The 15492-nt window shown below is 44.3% G+C and overlaps 1 pseudogene; it reads left to right on the top strand.

Moving 5' to 3' along the window:
- Positions 1-13434: 13434 nt before the first annotated feature.
- LOC148454908 (5S ribosomal RNA) lies at positions 13435-13553 on the top strand (annotated as a pseudogene).
- Positions 13554-15492: the final 1939 nt, after the last annotated feature.

Here is a 15492-nt window from a genome sequence, read left to right on the forward strand (position 1 = left end):
TGTAAGGGGCATTACTGCATTGCATAATGTGTTATAATAGGCATTACTACAGTTTGGCATAATGTGTATATAATGTGTATAAGAAGTACTACTGTGTGGCATAACATGCAAACTCTGGTGGCGCCATATTCACAAACCGTGTTGCTGTTCCCAATCCCTCCCAGTCTCCCAGAATGCCGGGAGTGGCCGCGGAAGAGGATGAAGCAGCAGCACACTGCAGCAGCGCATCCACTTTCTGCCAGGCATGCCCCCTAAAGTGATGAACGCCCTCTTTGATTTTTGCATTTTTTTTTCACATATGGGGGGCGCCAAAGGGAATTGGAACCAGCCCTGGCCGGAGGTGCTGGAATTTGCAGTGTCCCACTGACTAGAGGAGCTCCGTTACTCCAGTCCTGTTACACAGCACTACCGCCTCACATCCCAGCCACCGGTCACCTCAGGAATACAGGTCAGCTCCACTGCGCAGACAGTCGTTCCATTGGGGAAGAGCAGCTATTTATAACCTCTGCCTCCTTCTCTCCGCATGCTGGCAGCTTTTCTGTCCACTGGATGTCCTGGTGTCAGCTAGTTCACAGAGGGATCCCTCATGCTGACCTCTGAAGTGGGACTCTTGTACGAATCCTTGACTACTAAGATAGCTCTGAAGTGAGAGCTCTGAGTTTTCCTTATGGGGTTCGAAGCCCCAATACAGTGACTAACACGCTATGAATATTTACATTCTATATTTTCTCACACACACATTTTGTTGTCTACGGTATATGGATTCCTCCGCAGGGGTTGGTACCCAGGATTTGGGGTACCACAATTATACTCAAATCAATTACACGACTCCTCCCTGGAAAGCTTGGGAGGGGAGAAAGGGGGCACCATAGCATGCACGTGCCCCGGGCGCCCTGGCTACACGCTACTCCACTAGTTGCATGTTGATGACATTGGCTTTATTCCTGCACAAACAAGTGGCTTCCAGACCATGTGTTCTGCCGCATGAGTAGTGAATACCGACTTGAGACACTGCCTGTCCAGGAAAGATCAATTTCTTCACAGTTTCCATTGTTGCAAAGAAAATTTATAGGTAAAAAAATACAAAGTCACATGCGTGCTGTGTTTATTCATCGGAGAGAGGGACTGGGGGCATGGCTCTCAGCTCCCGTAGCGGTGGACTTACCCCCAGCATGACAAAATGGGGGGTAGTGGCTTGTGGAAATGGCATTTCACACAAGGCCACACCCCTTGTCACAATTTTTCAGGCGCGCGCTCATAGAGCCACTTTCATAATTTTTCCCGGGCCACTTTAAATTCCCAATCTGCTCCTGCGACCAACCCATATGCTGGTCACAAGAACCAGCGATAATGCCATCATAGCTGGTTCTTCTGGCTAGAGATATCGGGCAGTCAACTGGTGTGTATGCACAACATCATTTGTGCATAACTTTGCCAAATTGTTAGATTGGTTGGCAGGTAGACAGATCTAATGATTTGTTGTTCGTGTTACCTGTTTAAATACTCATGAATATGCCTCCAGTGGGCGCCAGCTTTGTGAATGTTGCAGCAATCCCTATATATCTACTGCTGAGTCCCCGAGACGCCCCTTCACTGCAGACCAGCATGTAATAATGCTTGTGATTGGCAATGGGAAGCTCTAAGTTATCACTTTGTGGCAGTCACTGCTAAGGTGCATGTGGATTTATGTTTTTGGCCTTTTCCCCTCCCAATTTGTACCATGAAGGATCAAGACAGAAGAAAATCTGATTTTAGATGATATTTAAGACAGTGGTGAATGAGGAGTCTTTTATACCATTATATTTATTTTAAACATCTGTGTTTACTAATTCTTATTATTTTGGTATTATACTTTTTTTGTATTATTATCCAAGCAAGCCTTACATCTTAGGCAGGGAGGGTAGAACATCAGTGTTGTTCAGCACAGGTTTTGTAGCCTCTGGATGGGGGACGCACTGCAGGTCTCCCTCCTGCATTTAGTAACTAGCCCTGTGCTCAGGGCCGGACTGCCCATAATGCAGTTCTCATTGAATGTCAGAAGCTCCGATGACCAGATGGGCCAGTCCGGCCAGTGCCGCCAAGGGGGGACCGATGCATGCAGCTGTGGCAGCTCATGAGGAACAGTGCAGATGTAATTTTTAATCAGGTGCCAGTCATGAGCCAGTAGGAACTTGCGGACTGGCAGTCGCTGCTGATTGGCTACCGGTCTGCAAGTTCTGATTGGTTTGTGACCGCCACCTGATTAAAATTACATCGGTGCTGTTTCCTCATGGCTGCGGCAGCATGCAGATGCTGGCGTCCCATTCACCAAATTCACCAGGGCACACAGGTGAAAAATAGAGGCTGCTGGATGGACACAGGGGGAGGTGAGTGTGCTCTGTGTGGCATAATGTGAAGAAGGCGCACTACTGTGTGATATAACGTGAATAAGGGACACTACTGTGCAGTGTAATATGACAAAGGGCACTACTGTACAGTGTAATGTGATGAAGTGGCACTACTGTGTGGCATAATTTTAATTGAAGGTACTATTGTTTGGTCACGTCCCTTCCCAGCGAGACCAAACCTGTTTTCTTCAGAGCAATCCTTCGGCACGCACTATCCCTGCTTTGTTTGTTCATGGCAGCACCAATGCTCTTTATGTACATAGGGCAGCAAAATGTGTAGTTATGGCTCTGCTTTGGTGTGCAGTCATCCTCTGTGTTCAGATGTTGACACGAGGTGGACCTGTGTGCTTTAAATGCCAGGGCTTATTTTTAGTCCCAGTCCGGCCCTGCCTGCACTGTCCATACTGGCCTGGTTTTCACTATAGCACACTTGTGTCCTAGTTATAGCGGTAATCAACACAGGATTGAACTAATGCTTTGTTTTCTCATTTTCAAATCAAAACTGAAATTGGAAAACTGGCGTGTAGTAAAGGACTGATAAGTGTTTTTTTTAATTAAGTTGAGCTACTGAAATCATTGAAAAAGTTGGCTCAGTTTCCTGACTCTGCTTCATCACAATCCCTTTTCCCGTGGTAGAATAGGTAAAGTAGCTTTCCAAAAGGATAGAGAGTGACAGTGGCAGGCTGGAGCATGAAGGGGACAAAGGCCCTCATTCAGAGCCGCTCGTTAGCGGCAGTATGCTCGTTCCGAGCGATGTTTGCACATCTGCGCATGCGTACGCTTTTTAGTACGCATGCGCGAACCAGTCAGTGCGGCCGAAAATCGTTTGTACGCTATATAGCGAGTGCCTGCTATTTTGAGTGACAGAATGAGGCGTATGTGGGTGGTAACAGGGGAAGGTGCTTGAAAATGGGGAGTGGAGATCCGAACGCAGGCGTGCTTAAAGGTCAAAACGGGCGTTTTATGGGTGTGTATATTTAAAACAGCAGCGTCAATGACCACGTCACTGGGTTATTTTAGAGCCAGAACTGCTCGCAAATTTGTGGTAGCAAACACCAACCACAAGAATAGCGAGCAGTTCATACGCTGGTCGATGTACTCGATTAATCTAATAAATAGCGGACATGACGTATGGTGCGAGCGGCCAGGGGGCGTTTTTAACAAATAAACGAGCGTATGTTTTGCTCGTTCGTTCAGACTTAGAGGTGTGAACAGACTGCAATGTGCGTACGGATCATTTGAATAGCCACCCCTTGTTTTTAAACGAACGACCGCAAATAGCGAACGGCTCTGAATGAGGGCCAAAGTCTTACTGATGAAACGCCTAGTGATGCTTCTCGTTGGCATCCAGCACCATCATCAATCCCGGATTGCTAGATACAGTGTGGGTCTGGCACACCAATCCTTCTGCGGGAGTCAGTGGCGTGGTTTGTGATGCCCATCAAGATTCTGGAGGACAAACAGTGATTTGCCTGGTTGCACTTATTGTGTCCATGTGGTAACCAATCCAACCTGTTTTTAACATTGGTACAAACACTAGCCATGTGAAACATGATTCACTCTAGACTTACCTTTGTTAACTCTTTTTCTTTGAGGTTCATAGGGTCCACAGAGATACCATGGGGATAATGTGGTTGGAGTTATCCAGGCACCAAACAGTTAAACTTTCAGCTCCCAGGATGCCCCAGGTCCTTCTCCACATACACCCTGCCTCTGGCCACAGGCATTCAGTTTTGTAAAGAAGCCCAATGCAGGAGAAGGAAAAACAATCGTACACCAGAAATACTTACAGAAAAAGAGGGAATCCGTGACTGATAGAAAAATTACACAGTGCAGCCAGGTGCATCAGGGTGGGTGCCTTGTTGACTGTATGGACCTTAAAGAAAAAGTTAACAAAGGTAAGTCTACCATAACTCTTATTTTCTTCTTTAGGGTCCATAGGGATCCACAGGAATACATCACCATGGGGATGTCCTAAAGCAGTGCCCCTATGGGTGGGGATGCTCCTGAGCAGAACGGAGAACCTGCCGCCCAAAGGAAGCATCCTGAGAGGCAAAAGTATCAAAGGCGTAGAACCTAAGAAAAGTGTGAACAGAAGACCACGTGGCTGTCTTGCACAATTGTTCAGCAGAGGCACCACAACGGAATGCCCACGATGGTCCCACAGACCGGGTAGAATGTGCTGTCACTGTGTTTGGAACAGGGAGATCAGCCTGCATGTAAACCTGATACGTAACCATCAAGCTAGAGTTTGTTTATTAGCTGGCCATCCTCGTTTGTGAAAACCATATAATACAAAAAGAGTGTCTGATTTTTTAAAAGAGTCTGTATGATCTACATAGATATGCAGAGCACGAACCACATCCAGGGAGGCTTCACCTACAGAAAGGTCTGAAGACTGAAAAGCTGGAACCACCATCTCTTCATTCACATGAAAATGGAACACTACCATAGGAAGGTAACCTGCCCATGTATGGAGAACAGCTGGTGAAAAATCAAAAATCAAAAAGGGGGAGCGACAAGAGAGCACAGCCAAATCAGAGACTCTGCGTGCAGAAGAGATAGCGAGGAGAAAAAGTGTCTTCACTGTCAACCATTTCAAACCTACAGAGTCCAGAGATTTAAATGAGGGAACTTGTAGCCATTTGAGAACCAAGGAAAAATCCCACGGTGCCACTGGTGGGGCAAAGGGTGGTAAACTAGGTGAACACCCTGTAAAAAAGTTCTAACATCCAACAAGGAAGCAATCCTTCACTGGAACCAAACTGACAATGCAGAAACCTGTACTCTCAGGATGGCCAGACGGAGACCGAGGTCTAACCCAGCCTAGAGAAAAGCAAGTACCCGGGAAATCCTAAAAACCTTAGAGTCATACTTTCTGTGGGAACACCATTGAAAAGAATGCCAAACTCTGTAATAGATTTGGGCAGAGGAAGGTTTTCGTACCCTAAGCATCGTTTGAATCACAGAGCTGGAAAAACCTTTGGCTCTTAAGATGGAAGACTCAAGAGCCATGCCATCAAAGACAGGCGGGGTAAGTCCAGATGCAGGCAGGGACCCTGCGCTAACAGATGCTTCCAAAGAGGAAGAGGAAACAGAGTGTCTAAAGATAGATTCCGTATGTCAGTGAACCAATGGCGTCTGGGCCAAGCAGGAGCTACTAGTATCACTGTTCCACCTTCCTGCTTGAATTTCCAGCAGACCCTTGGGAGGAGGGAAATCAGAGGAAAGAGATACACCAGCTTGAAGTCCCTTTCACTGCAAGTGCATCCAGAAATGCGGCAGAGGGGTCCTGGACCCATACCTGGGGACCTTGTGATTGTGACGTGAGGCCATGAGGTCTACGTATGGTATCCTCCATTTGTTCACCAGGAGTTGAAAAACCCCCGGGTGGAGAGCCCACTCTCCAGTGTGTATGTCCTGATGCCTTAGGAAGTCCACTTCCCAGTTGAAGACTACTGTAATGAATATTACCGAGATAGCCGGAAGATGATGTTCTGCCTAGATCAGAACGTTTGTCACTTCCCTCATGGCTGCTTGACTTTGCGTGCCTCCTTGATGATTGAGATTGGCTACTGTGGTCTTGTTGTCGGACTGAATCTGGACTGACCTGCCCTGGAGCAGGTCCTGTGCCATGATAAGTGCTTTGTATACTGCTTGAAGCTCCGGAATGTTTATGAGCAAATGACTTTCCTGATTTTTCCATCTTCCCTGAAAGGTGTAATGACCTGTCACTACCCCCCATCCACGAAGACTGGCATCTGTGGTGAGGAGCACCCAATTTGGAATGCAGAATGGGTGACCTTTGTACAGATGATCCTTTTGTAGCCACCACGATAGAGAGAGCCGAACCTCCAGAGTGAGAAGGATCCTCCAGGACCGTATTAGATTATATTGTCCATTCCAATGGGAGAGAATCAATTGCTGCAGAGGCCTGGAGTGGAACTGAGCATATTCCACCATGTCGAAGGTGGATACCATTGATCCCAAGACCTGCATTACTGATAGAATGGATACCCTTCCATTGCGTAGAAATTTGCATACTTTCAATGATAGGGCAGCAATTTTGTCCTCTGGAAGAAACACCCTTTGTGTCCAAGAATCCAGAAGTGTCCCTAGATGTACCATCTGCTGTATTGGAGACAAAGAAGATTTCTTCCAATTGATTATCCAGCCGTGCGTCTGTAGGCAGGTAATGGTCAGTTGGAGATGGTGCTGTAAAACAGCCGAAGATTGTGCCAATATCAGAAGGTCATCCAGGTATGGCAGTATTTTAATTCCTTGACGCCTGAGGTAGGCCCTCATCACCACTATTATTTTGGTGAAGACCTGAGGGGCCGTTGATAGACCAAAGGGCAGTGCCTGAAATTGGTATTGTTGTTGGAGGACAGCACACCGTAGAAATTGTTTGTGGGATTGCATAATAGGCACATGCAGGTACACATCCTGAATGTCCAGGGAAGCCATAACATTTTGAGGTTACACTGCCAAAATAATTGGTCGGAGAGTCTCCATACAGAACTTGGGTACACGGATAAACTTGTTGAGGGTTTCCAGTTTTAGCATAGGGCGATGGTTTCTGAACCAAAAAAAGATTGGAATAATAATCCTTTCCTTGTTGAACCACAGGAATCAGGATTATCACCCCTGCCTGCAGCAGGGAGTAAATGGCCTCCTGTAGGGCCAAGGCCTTGACAGGCTCCGATGCGGGAGTTGTACAAAAAAACTTTTTGGGAGGATGCCTCCTGAAAGTGAGAGCATATCCCTGAGAGACCACTTCTCGGACCCAGGCACCTGTTGTTGTTTGATGCCAGTAGTCCGCAAATTGAAAAAGTTGGCCTCCCACCCTGGGATTCCCCTAGGAAGCCCACCCCATTAGGCAGAGGGTTTGTTGTCCAGCTTAGAAATTGGATGTCTGGCCAGCCAGGACCTTGTAGTTTGCTGCTTGATGGTCCTGCGAGAACTAGATGGCCTGGAGGAAGACTTTTGCTCATCCCTGAGGATGAAAGGACTAAAAAGAAGACTGCCTAGACTTTGATGTAGCTGTTGATGGCAGAACTGCAGATTTTGAAGCTGCCAGAGTAGCCACTATCTTATCTAACTCTGGCCCTGATTCAGAGCCATCGCGACCATCGGCTTGTGACGAGACCCTTGTGGTAGGGTCTCATTGCCGCAAGCCCCAGAGAGCTTTCGGCTCTAACAGAGCTGAAAGCTCTCCCACTGACTTCACTTGTGATGTCAGTGGGGCCGGCCCCAGACGGTAGGCATTCCCATGGGAACGCCTCCGTCTGGGCAGCCACCCCCCCGGCCTGCCCACCAAAGGGGGCGTGCTGTCACTCAACATCGACAGCACGCCCCCTTTGGTACGAGACCTGGAGCAATGGATTGCCCATCACTATTCGGGTCTCACGCATGCACACGATGGAGCCGGCTCCATCGTGCGCATGCGCCCTGGGCCAGCATCGACTCGGTTGCAAGCGCTCAGCACTTGCGAGCGGGTCTGAATCAGGCTCTCTGCTCCAAAAAGTATATATCCAAAAAAAGGTAAGGATTCCAGAAACTTCTTTGACCCCGTATTTGCTTCCAGGACCTTAACCAAAAGGCTGTATGAGCCACAACTGAGGCTGCCGCTGCTCTAGAAGCCAAGAGCCCCACATCTATTGCAGCTTCTCCCAAATACGAGGCTGATTCCCGTATGTGGCAGCTATATGTCAGCTGTTCTCTTCAAGAATTTGGTAGAGTATCTTCTAGTGCCCCTGTTCAACAGCCTTGGATACCCAAGACCCAGCCATGGCCAGCTGAATAACAGCACCACACAATGAAAATATTGTTTTAAGGAAAGCTTACATTTTTCTATCTGTAGAATCTTTAAGAGAAGATGCTAAGGGAATAGGCAACATAGCACTCCTGACTAAATGTGTCACGTGAGCATCCACAGTAGGAGGGATTTCCCACTTAGTACATTCAGTAGCTGGGAAAGGATACAAAGATGCTAATCTTTTCGTAACATAGAACTGTTTATCCGGGTTACTCCATACCTCCTCCATAAGTTCAGTGAGATGCTGAGATTTAGGAAACTCAGCTTTTACCACCATCTGGTGTGTAAACACTGGAGCCTTCCATCTAGGAGCTGGCATATCATCCTTTATATTTAGGATTGATTTGACTGCCCTCACCAAAGAAGGGACATCCACTGTAGAAAGATGGTCCTCCTCTCCCGAGATAGACCCTGCAGAAGAACCCGGTGCATCATCTGATTCCTCCGATGATGTGTCTGAATCTACATGCTGAGCAGACTGATAAAAAGATAACACCAGTTTAGGCGCCTTAGTGACTAGTGGTCTGTTTGCAACAGCCAACTAACCAATATTCTGACTTGAGTGGGCATAAACATCCATCCAGGAAGGATGTATAGGGGGAGCAAACATAGCATGCTGAAACTACTGTGGGTGTCCCATTAAACGAGGCTGGGTGGGAGTAGCCAAGCGCTCCAGTACCTGCTTCATCACCTGAGACAAGGAGGACACCCAAGATGGCTCCTGTACAGGGGCTGGTAGACTGGATTCGTGAGGTGGTTCTTTATGACAGAAAGCACACAAACCATCCTGTATAAAGTCCTGTGGGGACAAACCCGCCAAACAGGATTTACATGAAACCAGCACAGGGACCTCCACCTCCTGTTTCTCTTTATTTTTTGACATATCAATTATAAAAATAACAATGCAATGTAATGTGACAGCCTTCACAAATAACTAGTAAATGTGAAGTACAAATGAAAACCCCCACCCACCTGTAACAGGGGGATGAGGAGAAAACAGTCATAGTTATAACTGACAGTCAGAAATAAAAGGCAGTATCAACATAGCAGCTAGCAATAAAAGTCACATACATATGTAATTCAGCTGCCATGGACCCTAAATCAACTACTCAAATTTTGGTAGAATATAGAGCACTATATACCCGACCGAGGTACACAGGGAGACTGACCCAAAACCTCCTGAGACGAAACCACTTCAGCAGAGCACCGAAGTGGGTTGTGAGTGTCTCCTATGCATGAGGAGGATAGGAGGATTGACCCAGACACAGGAAAACCTTTGATGTATCTGTGTCTGAGTCAGGGGAGACCTCCTGGAGGAGAGCCTACTTCCCCAAAACTGCGTCAACCAGCCGGGTACACTGGCCTCATGGCAGCAGAAGCATCTGCTGCCAATCCCTGGCATCAGACGATAAGGCCCCAGTGGTTTAGTGAGGAAGAGTATGGCCCTGGGCCCTCACTGCAGCAGCTTCTGGTGCATCTCCATTGCCGGAAGGACTGCAATATGCAAATCCCCATAAGCAAGGAATCGCCTTACCTGACATCTCTGTGCATCCGGTTACAGTCCAGGCCTTGGCATCGCCGCTAGCAAGCTCTGCTGTGACCCACCAAAATCACCAGAGATGTTACTTTTGTGGTGGCCCAGCAGAAGTTGACGAAGTTGCAGTGCGGGCGTCTTATTATGCTCAGCACTGCTAACTCTATAACATAGAAATAAAGCTTGGGACTGCCTGAGCAGTCTCCGTGTTACAAAGTTGCATCTGAATCCTGCTGCACCAAACAAACAACTGAATGCCTGTGGCAAGGGGCGGGGTATATATGGAGGAGGACCTGGGGCATCCTGAGAGCTGAAAGCTTAAATGTTTGGTGCCTGGATCACTCCAACCACATTATCCCCATGGTATCCCTGGGGATCACCATGGACCCTGAAGAAGATAGTGTATGATAAGGATGGGACAGGGCAGGTAGTGCAGTTAGGTAGTAGTGAGTATGAAGGTGTCAGGGAGGTAGTGGTGAGCCACCCAGTAAACCTTTCAATGCTGGTCAGTTGTGGATAAATGAGACCACTACACATGTACTAACAATATGCCACACTATAGTGCCCACACATTATACCACACTGTAGTGCACCCACATTATGTCACAATATAGTGCCCCACACATTACACCACACTGTAGTGCCCACACACTATGCCACACTGTAGTGTCCTCACATTATACCATCTCTAGTGCCCTCACATTATACCACCTGTAGTGCCCACACATTATGCCCCCTGTAGTGCCCACACATTATTCCACCTGTAGTGCCCACACATTATACCACCTGTAGTGCCCACATATTATGCCACACTGTACAGCCCACATAATGTACTCCCCAGAAGCCACAGCAGCCTCAGGCACAGAAGTAGTCACTGTAGTTCACACACAGCAGCTGTCACAGCTTCAAAGGAGCATGGGCTTCTCCAATCAGAGTTCAGCACATGCTCCTCTGCAGTGACTACTAGGATTTTTCACCCAGTGGAGAGCGATGACAGTAAAATGTACAAATGAGGATTGAGGATTACAGCAAAAATCGAAGTCTCTCCAAGGTACCCCGAACAACAATACAAACCAAACATAAAACCAAGGCTTCCTTTCTATCTATATTTGTAGCATGTCCATGACTGCTGCCATGGCAACTTTAATTACCTTACTCCTTCAAGATCTTGAGAAAAAAAGAAATAAATATTATAATTATATATATATATATATATATACACACATACACACTGAATATACAGTATACTGTATATATCTATACCATCTACGATCCAGGAAACCCTTCCTTAAGGGAGACAGCCACATTAGCATCACCACTGAAAAGAAGAATAAGAGACAGAGAGGAAAACGGGGTGGAGGGAGGAAGAAGCTTCAAAAGGAGGAACCTCCTATAGACCTCAAGAAAAAAAGGCATATTCAACCTTTCTTCCCATACCCTAACGAACCCGGAAATTAACCTACTGAGCAAGGGGCTGAATATTGCTCCAACCTCCAATATGAATAAATTTGAAGTATTCATTGATTTGAACAAATATGTGAGAAACTTGACTCTAAAGAGGCATTTTATAAGGAAAGAGGTGGCACCAATTAAGAATTATAATGACACCATGTCCAAATCTGGTTTAAAAGGATAATCTACCTATTATCCACTAGAGTCAAAGGGTAGCCATATAGAGATCTTCTATGAGAAGGTGAAGAAAGATCTGTGTGAACAAGATATGAAGAAGGTGGAAAAATAGAATCTTAAGAATGAAGAGAAAAATGCCCTGAAGGAGTTACAAAAGAACAAGGGGATTATCATAAAACAAGCTGATGAAGGGGGGGGATTGGTGATTATGGATAGACAAGCCTACCTGAAACAAACCGATAGATTGCTGGGAGACCAGGATTCATATGTCAAATTAGAGAAGGATCCCATAGAAGACTTTACAGAAGAATTGAGAACATTGCTTTTATGTGGCCTCCATAATGGCAGTTTATGTAAAGAAGAGTACCAGTATCTAATGACAACCAGTCCCACTTCCCCCATCTTTTACTTTCTTCCGAAGATCCATAAATCCATGATAGAACCACCAGGAAGACCAATTATAGCGGGTATTGATTCACTGACCTCACACTTTTCGGAATATGTGGATGTATTTTTGCAGAAGTATGTTATAAAATTGGATTCATACCTAAAAGACACAACTAATTTACTACAATGTATACAGGAGATTAAATGGCAAGATACATACAGATGGGTCACTATTGACGTACAGATCTTGTACACCTGCATTGAACACAGTAAAAGCATTAATGCATGCAGAGAAGTCATGGAAGAAGATGATTCGATAGGCACAACACATCATGAATTCTTTTGTGATATTATGACTTTTATACTAAATCACAATTATGTTACATTTTTAGATGTGTTATCGCCAGATCTGTGGGACAGCAATGGGTACCATACTCACACCCAGCTTTACTAATATCTTCATGGGGTGCTGGGAGAATTAATATATTTATGATAATAACCCTTTCAAGACAAACATAGTTATGTACATAAGACATATTGAAGACATTTTAATCATTTGGAATGTTTCAGAGGAGCATTTTAAACATTTTTTTTAACACACATTGGCAATAATAACATGAATCTTAAATTCACATCCCACTACAGTGAAACATCATTGGAATTTTTAGACCTGGTTTTAACAAAAGATGAAGGGAGAATAGTCACTAAAAACTACATCAAAGAAGTGGACACCAATAGCTACAGTACTTGCATTATAAAAGTGGACATCTTAAGAAATGGAAACAAAATATCCCTTATTCACAGTTTCATAGGATAAAACATAATTACACTAAAGAAAGTGTCTGTGAAGACCAGATCCAGATGTATTAACAAAAAGATTACCCAGTGGAACTCTTGACCAAGGCAGCAGAAAAAACAGGGAACCTAAAGAGAGAAGACTTGACAAAGTATAAAACTAAAAACACCATGAAAGAGGACTTCATCCCATTTGTTACTACTTACAATGGACATAAGAACAAAATCAAGGGATCCCTACAGAAGCTTTGGAATATCTTAATCATGGACCCTATACTTAAAGATGTACTACCCCCAAAACTGGCAATTTTATTTAAGAAAGGAAGAAACCTGAAGGACACCCTGGCACTGAGAATGATAAGGGAAGCTAACCAGATGAAAAATGAGGCTCTTCCTCTATGTCTGGGATGCTACAAATGTGGCCGTTGTAGTATATGTTGGTACCTACATCCACAAACAAAAGTCTTTTCCAACTTTAATGACTCCAAAGAATTTAAAATAAAGAACTTCATGAATTGTTTTTCGACATCTATCATATATCTACTGGAATGCAAATGTGGCCTAAAGTACATAGGAAAAACCAAAAGACCCCTGAAACTGAGACTACAAGAGCATATCCACATCATAAAAAACAAAGTAGAGGAACATGCTGTTTCCAAACACTTCATCACACATCATGGATCCAACCCTGAAGACCTTACATTTAATGCGATAGAATACGTGAACATAGGAGAAAGAGGAGGGATTTAGGAAACAAACTCTTAAGATACAAAATGTTCTGGATATTGCAACTCAACACTCTGGCTCCAATTGGATTCAATGAAAGTTACGAGATTGCCCCATTCCTATGATGGATGAGTTGGTAGCTATATGTACATTCTGATACCTACAACCTTACCATTGCATTCATGCCCAATCTCGTCTGATCTTGGAAGCTAAGAACAATTGGGCTTGGCCAGTACCTGGATGGGAGACCTCCTGGGAATACCGGGTGTTGTAGATTTCTGTACATATATGCATAAGGGTGAGAATTAGCCACTCAGTCCATGTAAGGGAATAAGAGGTATACCATGTTGGAAGCCAATACCTATATGGACAATTTTTTCAGGATACCATTATCGAAATATTGAAATATCCCAGTTTCCTCCCCCTCTCACCCCTGACTTCTCCCAAGTTCTATATCTGAACCTACTACTATTTTGACTATTTTTATTATTTTTTCTATCTATCCGGTTCTTAATTTGGACTATACATATTTTTAAGGAAAATCTTGCATATTTCAATAATAATAATAATCAATAATTATGTAGTTTCTCTATTTTTACATTTATCACATATCTGAAGTGGACATCTAGCACTTAGCACCTCCTCATGCAATAACAAAAAAGGATAGGGTGCAGGAAGGTATGTGTTTAATATGAAATATGTTTGCTAAAACTTCTCCCTTTCTATCATAGCAAAATACTAAAATTCAACAATATTACAGCAGCATATAGATTACACTACAATGGTGACTACGTTGCCATGACAACTGCATAACGCGGACGCTGTAAGAGGGGGAGCGGAGACGATCTGGAACCTTCACCATCCACACATGCGCAATGTGATGATCCTCATACAGGGAGAAAGCACCGCAGTCCGAGAAGAGAAGGCGCACCCGGAAGCCACTGACGTAGGAGAGCGGAAATGACCTCAACATTGGGCGGAAGTCACTCCAGGATGCGTGGAAGTCTGAAGATGCAGCGAGGCGGAAGTGAGAACTTCAGCACTAAGCTTTTGGGATGTTTATTACAAACACCATAGAGAGATGTATGGCTATTCGGATTAAGAATTCATGGGATCCTTGGCACTGCTTAAGTGGGGATTCTCCAGTGGAAGGGCATGCTTCTGGATGTTGCAAACCAGAATTGAGGTCACAAGTGATCTAAACGAGGCAAATTGAGTCCTGATTGAATTAGGGTATAAAGAGCAGTCACCTCAGGTTAGCAGCACCCCTTGATGAAGTCCCTGGTGGATGAAACTTGTTGGGAAGCTGCCTCTTGCCTAATGAACTATTAAGATAAGTACCAAATGATTTTTGAGAACCTCGCTTATATCTTTTAGAGTGTTTTTAGAACACCTGTTGAAGTTTTTATTTATTTATTCATTTATTTATTCTCATGTACTCATACTAACAATTGCTTTTTATTGCTATATTAACTCTGAATTATATATGTATTTATTTATTTAGTATATCTTAAGGACAGTTTTGACCTATTTATAAGCACCTTTGCACTTCAATAATACACTTGCTGTACTTTTACAGACCTTAGGGTCACTGTTAGAGCATTTTCTAGCACATACAGGCTAATTACTACATACTATTTGTTAATATGTATGCTTTATGTAATCAATTGTAATTAGTTCCACACACTTTGTTTTATATGATTTATACAGCACTCTTATAACATTTATTTATCTCTAGTGACTTATTGATTTTAACTATATATATAAGTCAGTCGCTAATACCTTATATACCTACACATACTGTTCTAAAGTGCAATCCCAAATGCTCCATCCTATTTGGTCCAGCTGACAGCCTTGATATATAGGGAGAATGTAGCAGTCATAATTTTGCACAAATCTATCCACATTAATTTTATCTATTCACTTAAGTTGTCGCCTCTTTTGTTTCTAATATATGTCGAAGCCGGATGATTGGTTGAGACCAAATCTTTTCAATCAATATCTGGCAACGCCATTTTTGCGTCACCTCTGACGACGCCATTTTGCGTCGTCAGCACAATACCATCAGGTACGACGCTATACTTGGTTATTAACGTCGTGCGTCTGCTTAACTACTGCATATTGTTGAAAGTCCAATCAAAACCTATACGCACATTAGATAATACATATAAAATATACAAGACGCATAATGCACAGTTGCGCTGTACATCAAAGCA

This window comes from Taudactylus pleione, unplaced genomic scaffold (assembly GCF_031769625.1).
Source record: "Taudactylus pleione unplaced genomic scaffold, aTauple2 ptg000967l, whole genome shotgun sequence".
NCBI lineage: Eukaryota > Metazoa > Chordata > Amphibia > Anura > Myobatrachidae > Taudactylus > Taudactylus pleione.